Consider the following 19418-nt stretch of genomic DNA (forward strand, 5'->3'; position numbering starts at 1 on the left):
CCACACATGCTCATTGACCCCCTTCCTTGAGGGTTAGGGTTAGTTTGGTATTATTCACGCACTTTAAAAACAATTATTTAAAGCTTCTTTCTTTTCACATTTTTATTTATAGCATCATATATTGAAATGTATATTGTAATGGACTGTATGTTAACTTACTGGGAGAAAACTGGTAGTTCTATGTAAAATCAGACATCGAGCACTCCCATATTAATGGTATGATCCTCGTTTCATAGCAGCTGCAAAGCTTGACTGTGAGATTGACTGTTGAATCAGGCCCAGCCAGTCGAAGCATCGAATCTTCGACTATTCGGGGTCTAGTGGGGATAACCATCTTGGAATAATTTTTGAACGCTTCAGAGCTAGAATGATGGACCGTTTTCCTATTCTTCCCATTCTGCCGAAATTACAATAACACAGCAGTTTTAGCTGTGTTGCGCCATCTACTTTTATTTAACCTCCTCCTTTGGAGTGTACACTGCTTCATGCAATTAAGACATAAAACATAAATTGGTGATACAAAAACATATTTTGAATAAGCTGTTTTTCAACAGCATGCTCAAAAATAGTTTTTATGCAAACTGCAGTTTTGAGAATATTTTGTTTTGAACTTTTACTGTGTGAACACACTGTGATTCAAACCCTGCTTAAATCCTCCATGTGTTGAATTAGGACACTAATTGATACTGTGTTTGTGTATGCCTGTGAGAGTGGTCTCTAGAGTGTAACGCAAACCTTGAAAGACCTTGAATGATAGGAATGGGGAGACAGCTGGTCTTTCTCTCAAACACACACCCACACACACACAAAATCTATACACATGTCCACAGAAAATACAGTTACATTGTGAAACACAGGCCTCTCATCCCCCTCTCGTTCTTGCTCTCAAAGTGACTGATAGTGCTGACAAAAGACTGGAATGAGGAATTGAACCTGCGCTCTCCTGGGATTTTACCAACATGCAATTGAGATTCTATCTGCAGCACAGAGACAAGGACCATTAACGGACATGTTCACAACAAACGAGGCAAAACCTCTGTTTTAAAATTTAGATACAGGATAAAGTATGTGAATGCCTTCATCAGTGCCAGACTTTCTCTGTATTCCTGTCTCTCTGTTGTCTGATTTGTCTCTGATTTATCTTCCTGCTACTCTTCATATTTTCTGACAAAGCAGGTGATGCCCTTTGGATTGGAAGTTAGCACTCTGTTTAAAAATATGCAGCATATCTAAAGCTCACAAATTAACACACTCATTTGGATAAATTGCGCAAAAACATAAATGTTAAAATAACATTTTAACTTCAATAACGTTTGAGGGTTGCATGTCGGAACAATTCAGTATTATTTTGTAAAACGTTTGCTTTTGTTGTCCTGTGTTCATGCCTTTCTGTCTCTCTAATTTCCACCCGTCTTTCCCTTTCTGTTTCTCGTTACCTGTCTCTCTTTATTGGTTCCTGTTATTTTCCAAAGCCGTCACCTTCAAACCAAATGGCTGTGCTGGGAAACTGTGCCTTCATTGATTTTCAGTAGATATTTTTTTCTGCTCGGAGCCCCACAGCAAGACCTGAGTTATAGGACTTCAAAACATATTGATTAAAACTCTGTCAGATTGATTGAGGACTGCAGAGACTGGACTCTTACATCAAGGCGAGGCAGCTCTCACTCACTCTCCTGGATGACGACCAATTCAGAGGCAGCCTGCAGCTTGACAGAATGGACCTCAAGATGATGATCATGTGCTTTTGTGCTATTTACAGTCTTCGAGTGGCCCCTTCAACATTGGATCCACCTGTGGGTCCATCATTACAAACGCATTGTGATCAACCACTGCCCACAGAGTTTGATTTTACTCATTGTTCAATTCATAAACAGTAAAATGCAGCAATTAAATACTGGGGTATGACGATACACTTAGCTCACTAGATGAGACGCTGCATGAGTTCACGAGAACGAGTCATTATCTAAAGGAGCTATATGTAGTTTTCAGCAGCAACTAGCAGTGCGGTTTTCAGATTGCGATCTGGTTTGAGCTTGTATGCGTGCTCGATCTCATGAGTGAGCATAACCGGACACGCAGAGACCGACACACCGGGAGACAGCTTCACGCAACAAGTTGGAAACTTTAAATGAATCGCTCCACATTTGCTTCGTTTCTTGCAGATAGTAATATGGATCGCGTTAGATGGTGAAGTAATGCAACTATAGTATTTTGCAACAGAAAATGTTAGCTACTGATCGGTGTTAGCTGGCGAGCTAATGTCATCTAAAGTTAGCTAACTAAAGCACAAAATCACAATATATTTCAAAAACTTTGCAGTAATGTTAATTTACCTCTCCAATTGGATGAAAGCCAATCCTGTGTCGTTTTTGTCTGTTCCAAAACAATCCTTATCCTTACCTGGAGTTTGTGTTGGAGTCTGTTCCGCTTGGAACCGGTTGTTTTTTGGTTTTAGTGGACTCCATCACATTAGCTGCGGTGTTGTTGCTGTGTGTACTGTACAGAATCAATAGGAAAGGGGCTCAAGTGACCTTGAGTCTTCACATAGGATTAGGCATTCTGGCCGTCAGAGGTAAAAGACAAACCCGGAAAGTGGATCGTTTTTATGTGAGGTTACATCCCATTCACACATGGGGAAAAATGTGATTCATTTCATCACTGTCAGTCTTTTATTTGACTGAAAGCCACAAAATGCTAAACAATGCAGGTGCATTTTGATGCTGCTAACATATTGTTTGTGTCTTGTCTGTCACTCTATCGCCATTTATTGTTTCCACTGGGTACCCAAAATGCTGCCACACAAATTATGTGTAAATTATGTGTTGGGGTATCTTCTATGCAAATTTTAAGCACATACTCCGTCATGCTGATATCATGAGATCTTTTCACCTCAATGAGAAATATCGTTACATTTTCTCATGGCACGAGTATCGTCACACCTCTATTCAATACACCATTGAGGTATTGCAACTACAGTACTACTTGATGTGGAAGCTAATGGTGGTTAATGTTAGCTACTTAGCAGATCTAGATATTGCTGTGTAACTGACATTACTGACTTACAGCATTTACCAATTTACCACCATCTCATATAATGAAGAATGAAGGTGTATAAATGCAGGTGAGGTTTAGGGGGACAGAGCCTTCACTGTGCTCTGGGATAACATGCCTGAAGAAATAATCCTGGTTGAGTCTGTGCTATCTTTTAAATCTCTTCTTAAAACATATTTTGCTGGAAACCTGTAATGGATTGTAATAAATTTAGTGACTAACTTTTCATCTTGTGACATTTACAGGACAAAATTGTAATTTGTAGTTTTTGACCAAATGACATTCTCATCCACCTCCGCAGCCCCTTCTGTTTGAAACAAAAAATTAAGAAACTCAAACTGATAGAAATGGGCGGCACGGTGGTGCGGTGGTTAGCACTGTTGCCTCACAGCAAGAAGGTTGTGGATTCAAACCCCGGTTGCCCCGGCTTCTCTGTGTGGAGTTTGCATGTTGTCCGCGTGGGTTCTCTCCGGGTGCCTCCCACCATCCACCAACATAATTGGTGTCTTTAAAATTGTCCTTAGGTGTGAATGTTAGTGTAGTTTCGCCCGATGTAAGTTTTGATTGGCACCAGCCCCCTGCGATCTTGTACGCGGTTGACAATGGATGGATGGAAATCGTTGACCAAAAGATGTTCAGTGTCATAGGCCATAGTATACGCAGTGTATTACACACGAATAGTATCCCAAGTGCATAGTGATTACAGTAGGACTGTCCCCGACTAAAGATTTACATAGTCGAATCAGAATCGTCAAGTCTGTAGAATAGTCAAGTCTATAGTCGAATCATGTGCGTTTTTGTGCACAGCGATTGTGAGCCTAAGCTAAACTGAGCCTAAGCTAAACTGAGGCTTTTTGTTGACATTCTCTCTCTCTCTCTCTCGCCTGCCATTCAGTGGTCTTGTGCAGAGTTTTTGCCGTGCTGCAACTGCATGCATGTTGCGGTTCCTTGCGGGTCTATTTCAATTAGCGGCTGTTTAAAAACGATAAAATAGTGTTTGTGTGGTTCATCAATGGTGATAAATTATCCGAAAGTCCCACAAGGTGTGGAAAACGCGGCACAACACTGGTGAAGCCGGGGCTCAGTCTCTTCATCAAGTTTCCTCCTGCCTAATAAAATAAAAAAATAAAAAATAATAAAAAATAAATTAATTAAAAAAAATTAAACTCATGATAACCCTTGATGAGAGAATGTCTTGGCCGGGTTATAAAGACAAAAAAATATTAGATAAAGATAAAAATTGTCACTAAAAAGGGATCTGCAGAAGCTCTGGATTGTTGGTCTCTGGTCTGATGGTGGAGGAGTGGCTGGTGTGTAGTCTTTAGCCTTTTGGGGAATATGTGTTCTAAAACAGCTAAATTGTCTTTGATGAAGAAAAACCTTTTCTAGGAATAAGCACTACAAAACTGGACAAGTGACCCTCCATAAAGCAGCTCATGTATCAGGAAACTCTGAATATGATTACCTTTAAAAACAGATTTAACAGATATTCTGACTGATACAGCTAGTGTTAGTTAGTGTTGTATAGTGAGGAAGCTTTTGGTTCTGTTTTGTATTTGTAGACTGAGTAGTTATGGACATTTGATTGTAGTGTGTACCCTCTAGTACTGAAGATTGTATTACAAACTTATGTAATGCCTGTTTTATTATAAGTAGATGAATTATGTATGTGCATATTATGCAAATGTATGTAATAATATTTTTAGTTAAATCACACTTTCTGTGGCCCCACTGTGACCAGTTACTAGGCCCTAATTGACTGACGGGGTTTTTGTGACCTCTTCTAAATAATGACATGTCTGCCATTTAATTTAGACATGAAAAAGAATAAGATACAATCACTGATGATAAAAAGTTCCATTTCACACTGAAAAAAAAAAAAGAAAGTTTTCCTCCTGCCACTACACACACACACACATTACGCCTACACATGTGCACTGACGACCCAGGGTTAGGGTTACAATTTTGGATTTATTCACACACTTCTTTTTTTTACATGTTTATTTACAACATTAAACATTGTAATAGGCTGTATATTAACTTTTTGGAAGAAAACTGGTAGATCTATGTAAAATCAGATGTTCAGCACCCCCATATTGCCAAAATGGCACGATCCTTGTTTCGCTACGAAGCTTCGACTGTGAGATTGACAGTTGAATCAGGCTCCGTCCATCGAAGCATCGAATCTTCGACTATTGGGGGTCAGCCCTACAGAACAAAACTCATATTGTTATAGAATAATGGCTGTCCCCAGAACAAGTCTCCCTGAATGTTAAAATTAAAATTAGGCTCTTGGTTGAAGTTATGAGTCATCCTAAAACCTTCCATGATAAAATAGCAACATCTTTAAGGACATGAAGTACATTTTTTAAATAGACTATTGATGAATACATTTCAATCAGACCAACCTTTTCAAAATGGATGTAGAACATCTTGAGATTAAACACTTCCTGCGGAGGATGATGATGATCTAAATTTAATACACTTCTAGGTCACTGCAAACTAGTTAAGCTGTCGGAGAAATGACAACCAGAACCTGCAGATGCTTTTGCAGAAGCAACTGCAGGTTTAAAAAAAAAAATCTATTTTATAATAGACAATTCCTTCTTTTATAATCTTATTTCCTGAATTTCTTCTGCTGCTGAATACACAGTCATGCTGTGGAAAAACTGAATACATGCAAAGAAACTATTAACAACCCATAAAGTCATTTATAGAGACATGGCAGGAATGAAATACACAGATGTAAAGTAACTCAGTGCAGCATGTAATGTAAAAACAAACAAATAGAATTAATTTTTAAAGAAATATGGAACATAATAGCAGTATCTAATTTGTAATGTGTTGTTCTCTTGTTAAATGCTGAATTGAGAGTCTGTGGGCTAAATAAATGAAACTGGCCTGACTTGCCTCCAGTTCTGGTAAATGTTATGGCAACATTATTGTCTCTGCATTTTATTTATTCAGTTTTAGTATGTCTCTTCAAATAAGCAACTCTTTTGAGAGGTGCTCTTGAACATGAAGCACCAAATAAGCATCTTTTGAGAGGTGCTCTAAACATTAATAATATTAATATATTAAGAAGAAGTGTTTTTTACTTTCTGGTAAACATGTGTTTTTATTTTTACTTTTTCTTTCTATTAATGTTTATTTCCTTATATGTTTGTTCGTCCTCTATAAAAGGCAAAATCGATACAATGTTATCTAGATAGTATAGGCCTAAACGTTATTTAGAATATACCCAGTCTGATTCTAGTCTAGATACGAAATAAAAATGTGTAAATAATATAAATCAAATAATATAGAATATAAGTATGATATTATTTAAAAGATAAATTGTATTATCTATTAAAAAAATTTATTCACTCTAGCAGTAATGAACTGCCCCACGACCCTGTGCGCAGGATAAGCGGTTGACGACGGATGGATGGAGTAAGGAACTGCAAGAGAAACCACAGATGAGGCTGAGCCACATTAAAACTGCCACAGTCTTCACTGCCATCTAGTGGCTGCTACGGTGAGGTACAAGATAGAGAAGCAGGTTTATCTTGAGACTTGTCAGAGTAAATATTGATTATGAAACACAGTGATAATAATGTCTCTTGAAAATGGTTTGACTGTCTTCTCAGATTTTTTTTTTTTTACTTTCTGCTGTTTTGTTTTTGTTTTTCTTATTTTCTTTTTGTCATTCTCTGACTCCCATTTATCATTTGTTTTCTCAACCACCTTTGACGCTCACAAGCGTGGGAGGCAGAAGACTTTCCCAGCATGCAAGAGGGGGTGTAACAAGGGCAGACTATACTGTAACTTCAGTGTACACATATTTTCACACGAATGACAATGACAAAACAATTCCATGATTAAAAAGGAGCAGGGAGAATAATATTTTGTATTACCTGCCCATTCACATGATGAGTTAAGGGATTAATAAGAGTAACAGTATCCCAACATTTTAACCCAGTGTTGATTTTTTTATGTTTTAACTTTTGAGAACTGTTGTACTGTGCAGTAAATACAAATACATGCTCTTTTAGGAAAACAAACATCTATATGATGTCATCCACAACTCTGTTATCTGCTCTCTATGTGTTATAGACATTAAACTCCACACTGATGGTGTTCAGTACAGTAACAGCTGCCTACTTTGGAACAATGTTGTAGTGCAGCCAAACATCAGAAGCTACAAAATCAACACATCCATAGTGCAAATACTAAAGCATGAAAACACAAAAGAGGGAACTGGCAGCAAACATAGCAAAGATGCAGACATGAAGAGAGCGAATGACAAAATACTCAGAACTAAACAATAAAAATGTGAAGCAACATTGATTTGATATAGCTCAATAGACTGTTTGAGGGGTCAAAGAGGTATGTCACTATTAACAGGCATTTAACCTTACTTGACAGACTCAACTGTCAACTGCAAATGAGCAAATTATTTCAGCTGCTGTGGTCTCAAACTCAACAGTCCTCCTCATCTGCTGCTGTAAATGGTACATTAGTTACCCTAATGAATTCAAAGTAAAGGAAAAACCAGATCTGCCAGGAGTAGATGGAGATATGGATAATTGTTGGCTCCCAAATCTTCAATGCAGACTGCACCAGACAAGCAATTTGAGTTTAGCTGCACTGACAAATTACCATACCATTAGGCCTTCCTTCCCTCCATATAAAATGTTAAGCTTTAATAATATATTTTACTGGTAGTATCTGTAGCTAAATCACATGGGACTAAACTAAATTTAAGAAAAATCTACACATTTAAAATGTATGTTTTTGTTTTTGTTAGACCCCCAACCTCTCTTACATAGGAGCAAGAGCCCAGACTTGTGGTCGTTTTTGTGTCTCTGTGTAGTCTCTTTTGCCTCTTTGTTGTCGTTCTGTAGTAATTTTGCTGCTCTTTAGAGATGTTTTGTGGCTCTTTGTTGTCGTCTCGATCAAACAGCGGCATCACACACACACACACACACACACACACACATCTGTCAGGTACAGTTCAATCACTTACAGTTACACTACCAATCAGTAACTTCTGACATCACTGACTGATCGGACTGATCAATATATTGATTGACTGATGATAATTTCCTGGTTCCTTATTTTAGCAGATTAACTATTGTTTGTGTCTTGCTTTTCTAGCTTGCTTTAAGCATCATTGAATGAATTTGTTCACAATGTTTTACTGATTTCTTGTTTTGTAGACCAATTATATGACTGACCAAATGATCATTAACACATAGTTTAACCTAATGAATGAATTAACCACTTAACCTATTGGTAGCTTAATGGGTTGACAGACTGACAGTGAGTAACTGGCCATCAGTTTATTCCACTTCAGTTTATTAGTTCTATTGATTTACAATTAACTGAACTGCAGAAGGTTAAAAAGATAACATGTCTAAATACCATCTGTGCACACTATGTTGTGGTGTGGACAGATTGGACCCAAATGCAACGCTCAAGATGGACATGTTTTATTAGGGGAAAGAAGGGGTTGAGGGACTGAAGTTGACAGAGAGGTGGCTGCCGGGGAAACGCAGGCACGGGGAACCAAGGAGACAAACCAGAGAGCAGAGGGACACTGGGGGCCCGAGGAGGAGAGGAGGCACGGGAGAACTGATCAGGGGGTTGGTGGAGGAGTGTGGTGGCAGGCTGACTGGGGAGGCATGAGGGAGAGCCGGGAGGACGCCGTGGGGGAAGTCCGAGGGGAGAGGGCAGACTTGACAGAGGACAAGGGTGAGTGAACCTGGGGAGAGACAGACAGACAAACAGGGTTAGTGACTCAGGGAAAACCAAGAACAGGGAAACAGAGATCATGCAGGTTAGACAAGAGCTTGAGTGATCAAGTGATACCGGGTTAGGAGCAACGACAATCAAGCAGGGGTTGACTGGAGAACCGGGGTAGAAGTACTGTTGGAGATGAGGCTGATTGCTGGCAGGTGTGGCAGGCAGAGGAGGTGGCTGACGAGGTGCAGGTGCAGGCCGTTGGCTGGGCTCAGGAGCGGAGGGAGAGAGAGAGGGAGAGCACACGCAGGGGAGGAGATACAGGGAGGCAGGCAGAGTAGAGGAAAAACAGAATCACAAACAAAAAAGGAGAAATAACCAGGACACTCAGTCAGCCGGGCTGCCACCACAACACACTACTTGTTAACAAAACTAAATAAACCCATTACTCCACCTAATTCCTCAACCAAAATACAAACATATTTCCAGCTGTTTCAGTTTAGACCCCAGTGTGCAGCAATCATTCATTGTTACCTTCTCATTTGGATAAAAGTGTGTCTTGCCTGAAAGGACTGAGGACTCAGCAATTCAAGATGAAACATTTGCGTCATTTAATCAGCTGCAGAAAAAAACACAATATTCCCCACCAGTACTTTTTTCAAATACAACCATAGAGTTTCAAACAAAGGTCGATTTATTCAAGTTCCACCGCAACCAGTTTGGTACCATACTAACCCCAGTCAAACAGCTGCAGGCTGCTACACTCAGCAGGACACAACAAGAACATTATTCAAGCTCAAGTCCACCTTTATACCAAATATTCAGTCACACTCAAGTGACGTATGGAGTGGACACTCGTCACATCTAAAAGAAAGGAGGATTATAATTTGACAAAAGAAACCAAGGCTGTCAATTAATAAACAAACATCACAACTAAAAGATCAGTAGTAGCAGAAAAGAAAAAAAAAGAAGCAGTAGAAGCGTGGGGCAGAGACCAGTACATCACAGAGGCAATGCGACCACTGGATAAGTGTGACTACTATGAGCCTTTATTGTCTAACCCGATATCTTCATCAAAATCATCCTTGCTTCCCAATATAAATTAGGGAATCTACCAGGAAGAACAATGATCAGTGGAAATGAGTCAGTTACAGAACCAGCATCTAAATTATGTCAAGCCATTTGTGTAAGATCTGTATAAACCTGCTCTCCATTCAGGACGTATACATTTCCAGAGTCAAGAAACGGGCAGGAAACATCCCTGCAGATCCATCTCACCCCGAACAAAAACTGTTCCAGCTCCTCTCCTCTGGTAGGTGCTACAGAGCACTGTACGCCAAAACCAACAGACACAGAAGCAGTTTCTTCCCACAAGCCATCACTCTGATGAACAGCTGATTTCTGACTCACAGTGTCAGGAACAATTCCTGTGCAATAACCCAGTACTCTGTCTCTAATCAGCCACCTGTTTACTGGTTTCCACTTATTTTTATTTATTCACCATTCTCTATTTCAGTGCTGTTCATACTATGTCATATTGTATATACTGTATACCAATACACCTACCTCAGGTCATAAGTTCATAGGTCTTATTTATTTTTTCCAGCATCCTTTGCACTATGCTCCATCACACTGTGTACATGTGTACATGTATGCATGTACCTGTATATCATATCCACCTTCAACATGTACATAATGAGAATAGTTTACTCTTGCATCCTTTGCACTCTGATCACTGCACTATTTGTCAATATGTCTATATTGTTTTGTACATAGTGTGTATATTAGTGTTGTCTATTCTGTAGTTTGTGTCTGATTTTATTTTATTATTTTATTATTGTGTTATGATATTTTTGTATAAGTAAGCACATCTTGAGCAATGTACAATCCTGAGTCAAATTCCTCGTATGTGTACACATACCTCGCAATAAAGCTGATTCTGATTCTAAAAATACAATTAAAGACATAAACAACATTGGAGTGACCACTGATGTTGACCTCTTCAGTTCCACTCATATTTTAACAACATTAATAGCAACTTGCAGCTATTTTCTTAAACTGAAATCAATTTACTTGACTTAAAGTTCTGTAAAGATGACAATGGTGATTTACATTTAAAACCAACCCACCACAACACCACTCTTAGAGCAGACAGTTTCCATCCTCCTTGGTTAATAGATAACTTCCCCTTGGGTCAGTTTCAGAGATTTAAATGCATGACTCATGCATGAAGAAGATTTTGAAAAAATGCTCAAGACATGAGCCAAATATTTAAATATATTTAATTATATTGTTTTTTTTATTGTTGTTGTTTATAAGAAAATAGGTTATAAAATTATATCCACAACTCACAATGAAGCAAAATGTCTCACTAGAGAACAGTTGCTGGTCCATAAAGAGATGCAAGAAAAGTGGTTAGTACTTTGTGACACGATATAATTAATATAGCAAATATAATTAAACAGATCATAAAAAGGGACATTTCTCTTAGAGAAGCTCCTCCAAATGTCCCTACCATTAGCTTCAGAAGAGTCCCACCCCTTAATGACAAACTTGTGGAGAGTTATCTCACCCCTGTACAACAAAAAACTTGGTTAACTACCAGAGCAGGTAACCTTATTGGTGTGGGAATTGCAATCACTGACATAGCATCAGATTGTATGTATAACACTAAAGCCATTTATAATTTGCAATACCTCATGTTTGGTTTGCAGACTTAAGTGTCTCTGTGGCTGTTGTCAGAACAAAGCAAGTACTGTATAAGGCAAGACTGGCCAAACACAAACATACTACAAGAACTGGCAACCCCCCTGAGAGACCCCATGGCTCTACATTACATTACAAAGAGACTGATCAGTTGCAATTTCTTAAAGACATCAGGCATAGTCTATATAGAAAACTTGCAATAGAGGTTCTTAATCTCAATGGGACTCTCCTGGTTAAATAAAGGTTAAACAAAATAAATAAAAATAATACAGTCTCTAACAGTCTCATCTCGGGTTTTTTCTAGGTATCTGGTTCCTCTGAAAAACGCCACGTGCCGTCTTGCCTGTACAGTGGGTACGGAAAGTATTCAGACCCCTTTAAATTTTTCACTCTTTGTTTCATTGCTGCCATTTTCCAAAAATCAAAAAAGTTCATTTTATTTCTCAGTAATGTACACTCAGCACCCCATCTTGACAGAAAAAAACAGAAATGTAGAAATTTTTGCAAATTTATTAAAAAAGAAAAACTGAAATATCACATGGTCATAAGTATTCAGACCCTTTGCCGTGACACTCATATTTAACTCAGGTGCTGTCTATTTCTTCTGATCATCCTTGAGATGGTTCTACACCTTCATTTGAGTCCAGCTGTGTTTGATTATACTGATTGGACTTGATTAGGAAAGCCACACACCTGTCTATATAAGACCTTACAGCTCACAGTGCATGTCAGAGCAAATGAGAATCATGAGGTCAAAGGAACTGCCTGAAGAGCTCAGAGACAGAATTGTGGCAAGGCACAGATCTGGCCAAGGTTACAAAAAAATTTCTGCTGCACTTAAGGTTCCTAAGAGCACAGTGGCCTCCATAATCCTCAAATGGAAGACGTTTGGGACGACCAGAACCCTTCCTAGAGCTGGCCGTCCGGCCAAACTGAGCTATCGGGGGAGAAGAGCCTTGGTGAGAGAGGTAAAGAAGAACCCAAAGGTCACTGTGGCTGAGCTCCAGAGATGCAGTCGGGAGATGGGAGAAAGTTGTAGTAAGTCAACCATCACTGCAGCAATCCACCAGTCGGGGCTTTATGGCAGAGTGGCCCGACGGAAGCCTCTCCTCAGTGCAAGACACATGAAAGCCCGCATGGAGTTTGCTAAAAAACACCTGAAGGACTCCAAGATGGTGATAAATAAGATCCTCTGGTCTGATGAGACCAAGATAGAACTTTTTGGCCTTAATTCTAAGCGGTATGTGTGGAGAAAACCAGGCACTGCTCATCACCTGTCCAATACAGTCTCAACAGTGAAGCATGGTGGTGGCAGCATCATGCTGTGGGGGTGTTTTTCAGCTGCAGGGACAGGACGACTGGTTGCAATCGAGGGAAAGATGAATGCGGCCAAGTACAGGGATATCCTGGACGAAAACCTTTTCCAGAGTGCTCTGGACCTCAGACTGGGCCGAAGGTTTACCTTCCAACAAGACAATGACCCTAAGCACACCGCTAAAATAACGAAGGAGTGGCTTCACAACAACTCCGTGGCTGTTCTTGAATGGCCCAGCCAGAGCCCTGACTTAAACCCAATTGAGCATCTCTGGAGAGACCTGAAAATGGCTGTCCACCAACGTTTACCATCCAACCTGACAGAACTGGAGAGGATCTGCAAGGAGGAATGGCAGAGGATACCCAAATCCAGATGTGAAAAACTTGTTGCATCTTTCCCAAAACGACTCATGGCTGTATTAGAGCAAAAGGGTGCTTCTACTAAATACTGAGCAAAGGGTCTGAATACTTATGACCATGTGATATTTCAGTTTTTCTTTTTTAATAAATTTGCAAAAATTTCTACATTTCTGTTTTTTTCTGTCAAGATGGGGTGCTGAGTGTACATTACTGAGAAATAAAATGAACTTTTTTGATTTTTGGAAAATGGCTGCAATGAAACAAAGAGTGAAAAATTTAAAGGGGTCTGAATACTTTCCGTACCCACTGTATGTACTGAAAACTTAAATATCAAGATGTTTTATATATTTCTGTTTTTGTCAAATGCTGACCTTACATTGCATGATATTTTAAATGTGATTTCCTCTGCTGAACATTGTCTGTCATGTGACTTTACCAGTCTACACTAATCATTTCACTACTTTTCCATGCTAATCATGTGACTACCTGTGTACATGTATAAGAAGCCTAAAGTCAATTCTAAACTAGTAGGATCCCCAAACTACTATATAGTACCCTGAAAAATTTCACCAGTGGAACGATAAAGATGCGTCCATGGCATCTTTGCAAAGTGTTGCATACCTACAAGAATTACAGTTATTTGACACTGTTGGTGAGGACTCGAAATGCTAAGAATTCCCACTTGTTCCTGTCGCAATTTACTGCTCAATAGAGCAAGGGTCCCAAACTGTCAATATCTGGGGGTCATTCATCGTCAACCGCTTATCCTGTGTACATGGTCGCAGAGGGGCTACAGCCAATCCCAGCTGGCACCTGGCCAGAGGCGGGATACACCCTGCACAGGTCGCCAGTCCATCATAGTGCAGGCTGTCAAAATCAACAAATAAGTAACTAAAATAAAAAAAGCTAAAGTGTTCATGTTGATAAGTTATTCAGTTTGGCACAGCTTGCTTTGTTAAATATGAAAATCACTTTTTATTCTCTAAATTGTGTCTATTATGTAGTAAATGAATACACACACACACACACACACACACACACACACACACACACACACACACACACATACATATATAAAAAATATAAAATCCCCCTTTGCGGGGTGGTATGTGTCATCCTCAAGCTCCAGTCCTCTACCAGAGGCCTGGAGTTTAAGGGGTCAGCGCAGTATCTTAGCTGTTCCTAGGACTGCACTCTGACAGAGACCTCTGATGTTTTACCTGGAATGTGCTGTAGCCACTCTCCCAGTTTGGGGGTCACAGACTCCAGTGCTCCGATCACCACTGGCACCACTGTTGCTCTTACTTTCCACATCTTTTCTAGCTCCTCTTTCAGCCCTTGGTATTTCTCAAGCTTCTTGTGTTCCTTCTTCTTGATGTTGCTGTCGCTTGGGATTGCCACATCTATCACTGTAGCCTTCCTCTGCTGTTTGTCGATCAACACGATGTCTGGTTGGTTAGCCATCACCAGTTTGTCTTGATCTTAAAGTCCCACAGGATATTAGCTCAGTCATTCTCAACTACCTTAGGAGGTGTCTTCCATTTTGACCTTGGGACTTCCAGTCAATACTCATGGCAGATGTTCCTGTACACTATGCCAGATACCTGGTTATGGCGTTCCATGTACGCACTTCCTGCCGGCATCTTACACCCTGCTGTTATGTGCTGTACTGTCTCAGGGGCATCCTTGCACAGTCTGCACCTGGGGTCCTGTCTGGTGTGGTAGACCCCAGCCTCTATTGATCTTGTACTGAGTGCCTGTTCTTGTGCCGCCATGATTAGTGCTTCTGTGCTGTCCTTTAGTCCAGCCTTTTCCAGCCACTGGTAGGATTTCTTGATATCAGCCACTTCTTCTATTTGTCTGTGGTACATACCGTGCAGCGGCTTGTCTCTCCATGAAGGTTCTGCGTCTTCCTTGTCCTCACCCTTGGGTTTCTGCTACCTGATGTATTCGCTAAGCCCTTCGTCTTTGGGGGCCATCTTCCTGATGTACTCCTGGATCTTTGTTGTTTCATCCTGGATAGTGGTCTTGACACTCACTAGCCCTCGGCCTCCCTCACTACGCTTGGTGTACAGTCTCAGGGTGCTGGATTTGGGGTGAAACCCTCCATGCATTGTGAGGAGCTTTTTTGTCTGGATGTCAGTAGCCTCTATCTCCTCCTTTGGCCATTTTATTGCACCAGCGGGGTATCTGATGATGGATCGAATCTTGTTTTTCCCATTCAGCTGACTTTTCAGGACCTGCCGAACTCTGTAGGTATTTGGCTGTGGCGGACTTCCTTGCTGCCTCCTCATGGTTTCCGTTAGCCTGCAGCACCCCAAGGTATTTGTAACTTTCCTGAACATCTGCAATGTGGCCTTCTGGTAGTTCAACCCCCTCTGTTCTGATCATTTTCCCTCTTTTTGATACCATGCGGCCACACTTGTCCAGTCTGAACAACATTCCAATGTCATTGCTGTAGATCCTGGTAGTGTGGATCAGTGAGTCGGTGTCACACTCATTTCTGGCATATAGCTTGATGTCATCCATGTAGAGGAGGTGACTGATGGTTGTTCCGCTTCGGAACCGGTCTCCGTAGCCAGTTCAAGTGCATCGCCTTGTTATATGCCGCACTTGATGGTGACTTGTGCAATTGGCTTTGAGTTGGCTTCCAGACTTGCTTTCCACAGCTCCATTGAGTTCTTGATGAAGGCCATTAGTGTCCTGTTAATCCTGTTTCCAAGTATTCCAGTATCCATGTATGTGGCATTGAGTCGTAGGCTTTCTTGTAGTCAATCCAGGCGGTGCACAGATTGGTCTGCCTGGTCTTGCAGTCTCGAGTGACTGCTCTATTGACCAGTAGCTGGTGCTTGACCCGCCTGGTATTACTGCCCATTCTCTTCTGGGCCCTGTCCATGTTTTGAGCCATGTGCGTACTCATCTTAGCTGCTATGATGCCTGATAGGAGCTTCCATGTTGTGCAGAGGCAGGTTATTGGCCGGTAGTTGGATGGGATTGTTCCCTTCTGGGGATCCTTCATGATCAGGACTGTCCGTCCTTGGGTTAACCATTCTGGGTGGGTCCCATCCATCAGCAGTTGGTTCATTTGTGCTGCCAGGCGTTCATGGAGTGCAGTTAGTTTCTTCAGCCAGTAGGTGTGGATCATGTCACGGCCTGGTGCTGTCCAGCTCTTCATACCTGCCACTCTTTCTTGGATGTCTGTCGTTGTAATGGTTACTGGATCTTGTTCTGGGAGATTGCTGTGATCTGTTCTTAGCTAGCCACTGGGCATTGGTGTTGTGGGATGCCTCTTTCTCTCATATGTTCTTCCAGTACTGTTCAGTCTCAGCCCTGGGTGGATCTAATCTTGTGTTATTACCCTGCCACTGAGAGTACACTTTGGATGGTTCGGTGGAGAACATCTGGTTTATACTCCTGGCTTCTGCTTCTCCCTTGTATTTCTTTAGGTGGGTAGTCAGAGTGGTAAGTCTTTGTTTGGCAGTCTCCAGAGCCTCAGGTTTAATTCAGGGGTTAATGCTCTTTGTGGCTTGTGGTGTTCATCTTATAGCCAAGCATATCTAGTATCACTGTTGCTGTGGCATTCATCAGCTCAATGGTCTTGGTTATGGCTTTAGTAGGGGTAGTATGTAGTGCTGCATTCACTTAGGGTACTTCACTTAGCCTTGGCAATCTTGGTCAATGTACTTGGGGGTCCAGCTTGGTTATGATCTTCAATTGTAGGTCAGTCGTCCTTATGTTGAGTATATATATATACACTCACCTAAAGGATTATTAGGAACACCTGTTCAATTTCTCATTAATGCAATTATCTAATCAACCAATCACATGGCAGTTGCTTCAATGCATTTAGGGGTGTGGTCCTGGTCAAGACAATCTCCTGAACTCCAAACTGAATGTCAGACTGGGAAAGAAAGGTGATTTAAGCAATTTTGAGCGTGGCATGGTTGTTGGTGCCAGACGGGCCGGTCTGAGTATTTCACAATCTGCTCAGTTACTGGGATTTTAACGCACAACCATTTCTAGGGTTTACAAAGAATGGTGTGAAAAGGGAAAAGCATCCAGTATGCGGTAGTCCTGTGGGCGAAAATGCCTTGTTGATGCTAGAGGTCAGAGGAGAATGGGCCGACTGATTCAAGCTGATAGAAGAGCAACTTTGACTGAAATAACCACTCGTTACAACCGAGGTATGCGGCAAAGCATTTGTGAATCCACAACATGCACAACCTTGAGGCGGATGGGCTACAACAGCAGAAGACCCCTTAGTGCCAATTGGGCATCATTTAAATGCCACCTGAGCATTTTTTCTGACCATGTCCATCCCTTATGGCCACCATGTACCCATCCTCTGATGGCTACTTCCAGCAGGATAATGCACCATGTCACAAAGCTCAAATCATTTCAAATTGGTTTCTTGAACATGACAATGAGTTCACTGTACTAAAATGGCCCCCACAGTCACCAGATCTCAACCCAATAGAGCATCTTTGGGATGTGGTGGAACGGGAGCTTCGTGCCCTGGATGTGCATCCCACAAATCTCCATCAACTGCAAGATGCTATCCTATCAATATGGGCCAACATTTCTAAAGAATGCTTTCAGCACCTTGTTGAATCAATGCCACGTAGAATTAAGGCAGTTCTGAAGGCGAAAGGGGGTCAAACACAGTATTAGTATGGTGTTCCTAATAATCCTTTAGGTGAGTGTATGTATGTATGTATGTTTCATGTAGCCTACAAAATAATACCAGCTCTGTTTTTGCTGATATGTTATCCTGTTTGTTTATGCTTGTTCTGTGTGTGTACTGTACATTGAGAGCATAGATGTGCCTATGGATAGGCTATATATGCATGTATAGTAGCCTATAATTAAAATAGTGTGACTTCATTCTTGGGAAAGACTGCCAAGACTGTTCAAATCTTTGAATATGGAGATTTTTAAAGATGAATGTAAATGTTTTAAATAAGCAGGCGTTGCATTAGTGTATTTTATCTGCCTGCATGAAGGTGTCTTAACGTAGTTTTTATAGTGTGCTGTTGATTATGTGTAAGGTAAAACAATAGATTGTCTTTGATTGTATTGTTGTTGTTTTATGTCTGTAGGCTACTGTCAGACTTGCTGTCCTGCTGCCTTTCTTGGCCAAGGCAGATTTTATCTCAATGAGTCCTCCCCTAGTTAAATAAAGGTTAAAAAAATAAAAAATAAATAAAGCAAATAGTGAACAACAGTGAATTAGTGAAGGAGAGAGATTTCAGACACAGCTTTTGTCTTGTCATGTCTGAGTATATTTTAAATGTTTTGTATAAAATGCTCAAATGAATCAGAGGATGGTGTTAATGAAGATGCAGTAAGGACTGTTGATGGATTACGTGTTTCAGGGTTTGCAGTGGCAGTGTAGGTGGTGTGGTGGGAGAAACAGACCTGCTTGTTATAAAGTATGAACGCTTGTAATAAATCAGCGTAGCCCACGCGGAGCTGTGTCAGCTGACACGATGGCGAACTCAGATAGGACAGCAGCAGCCTCACGGAGACAGTTGCCACGGAGACCGGCGCACGTCATCCTGTTGCGGTTGCTGTATGCTGCGTTCAAAGCAACTCGGAAATTTTAGACCTCCAACTAGAAAAAGTACCATGGATGCCACTTTTCTACTTGTGAACTCGGAGAAAAATTATGCATCCCATTTGACATGGGAAGTCAGAATTTCCGAGTTCCGATATTTCAACGGGAACGCCCCCCTTAGGACGAATTTCTGAGTCGGAAAGTTGGGAGAGCCTCAACAACCCTGACCTCAAAATCCAAGATGGCTGCTTTCGGAATCAACAGTAGCCTATTGAAAGCTGTAGTAAAATACTGTTTATCTTTGTCTTATTTGTGTCTAAATAAATACAGTCCTGTCCAACTTATATCTGTAGACATGTTGCTATGGTATTTGTGTGTGCAAAATATAGAGTAATGTATCAATTGCTGACAATGGCCAGAGGCATCAATCTTGGTTTTCCAACTTAAATCTGTTGTTGTACTGGAACGCTATCAACTCGGGTGTGACATAATTCCCGGCTCCGACTTTCGACTTCCGAGGTAAATGGAAAGCAAATATGTACCCCGACTCCGAGAGTAACAAAAATGCAAAAGAGGCAAATAATCAACTACATTTTACTTTTTCAGAAGCTGAAATTAAATTAAATTCTTCTATAAAACTTTTTTTTCGCTTTTTTTATTTTTTAAGTATTCAACAGAAAGCTGAGGCAAGGTTTTGATCCAGTCC

The sequence above is a fragment of the Micropterus salmoides genome, unplaced genomic scaffold (genome assembly GCF_014851395.1).
Source record: "Micropterus salmoides isolate LMB-PRFRI ecotype aquatic unplaced genomic scaffold, ASM1485139v1 Ms_hic_scaffold_4, whole genome shotgun sequence".
Taxonomy (NCBI): Eukaryota; Metazoa; Chordata; class Actinopteri; order Centrarchiformes; family Centrarchidae; genus Micropterus; species Micropterus salmoides.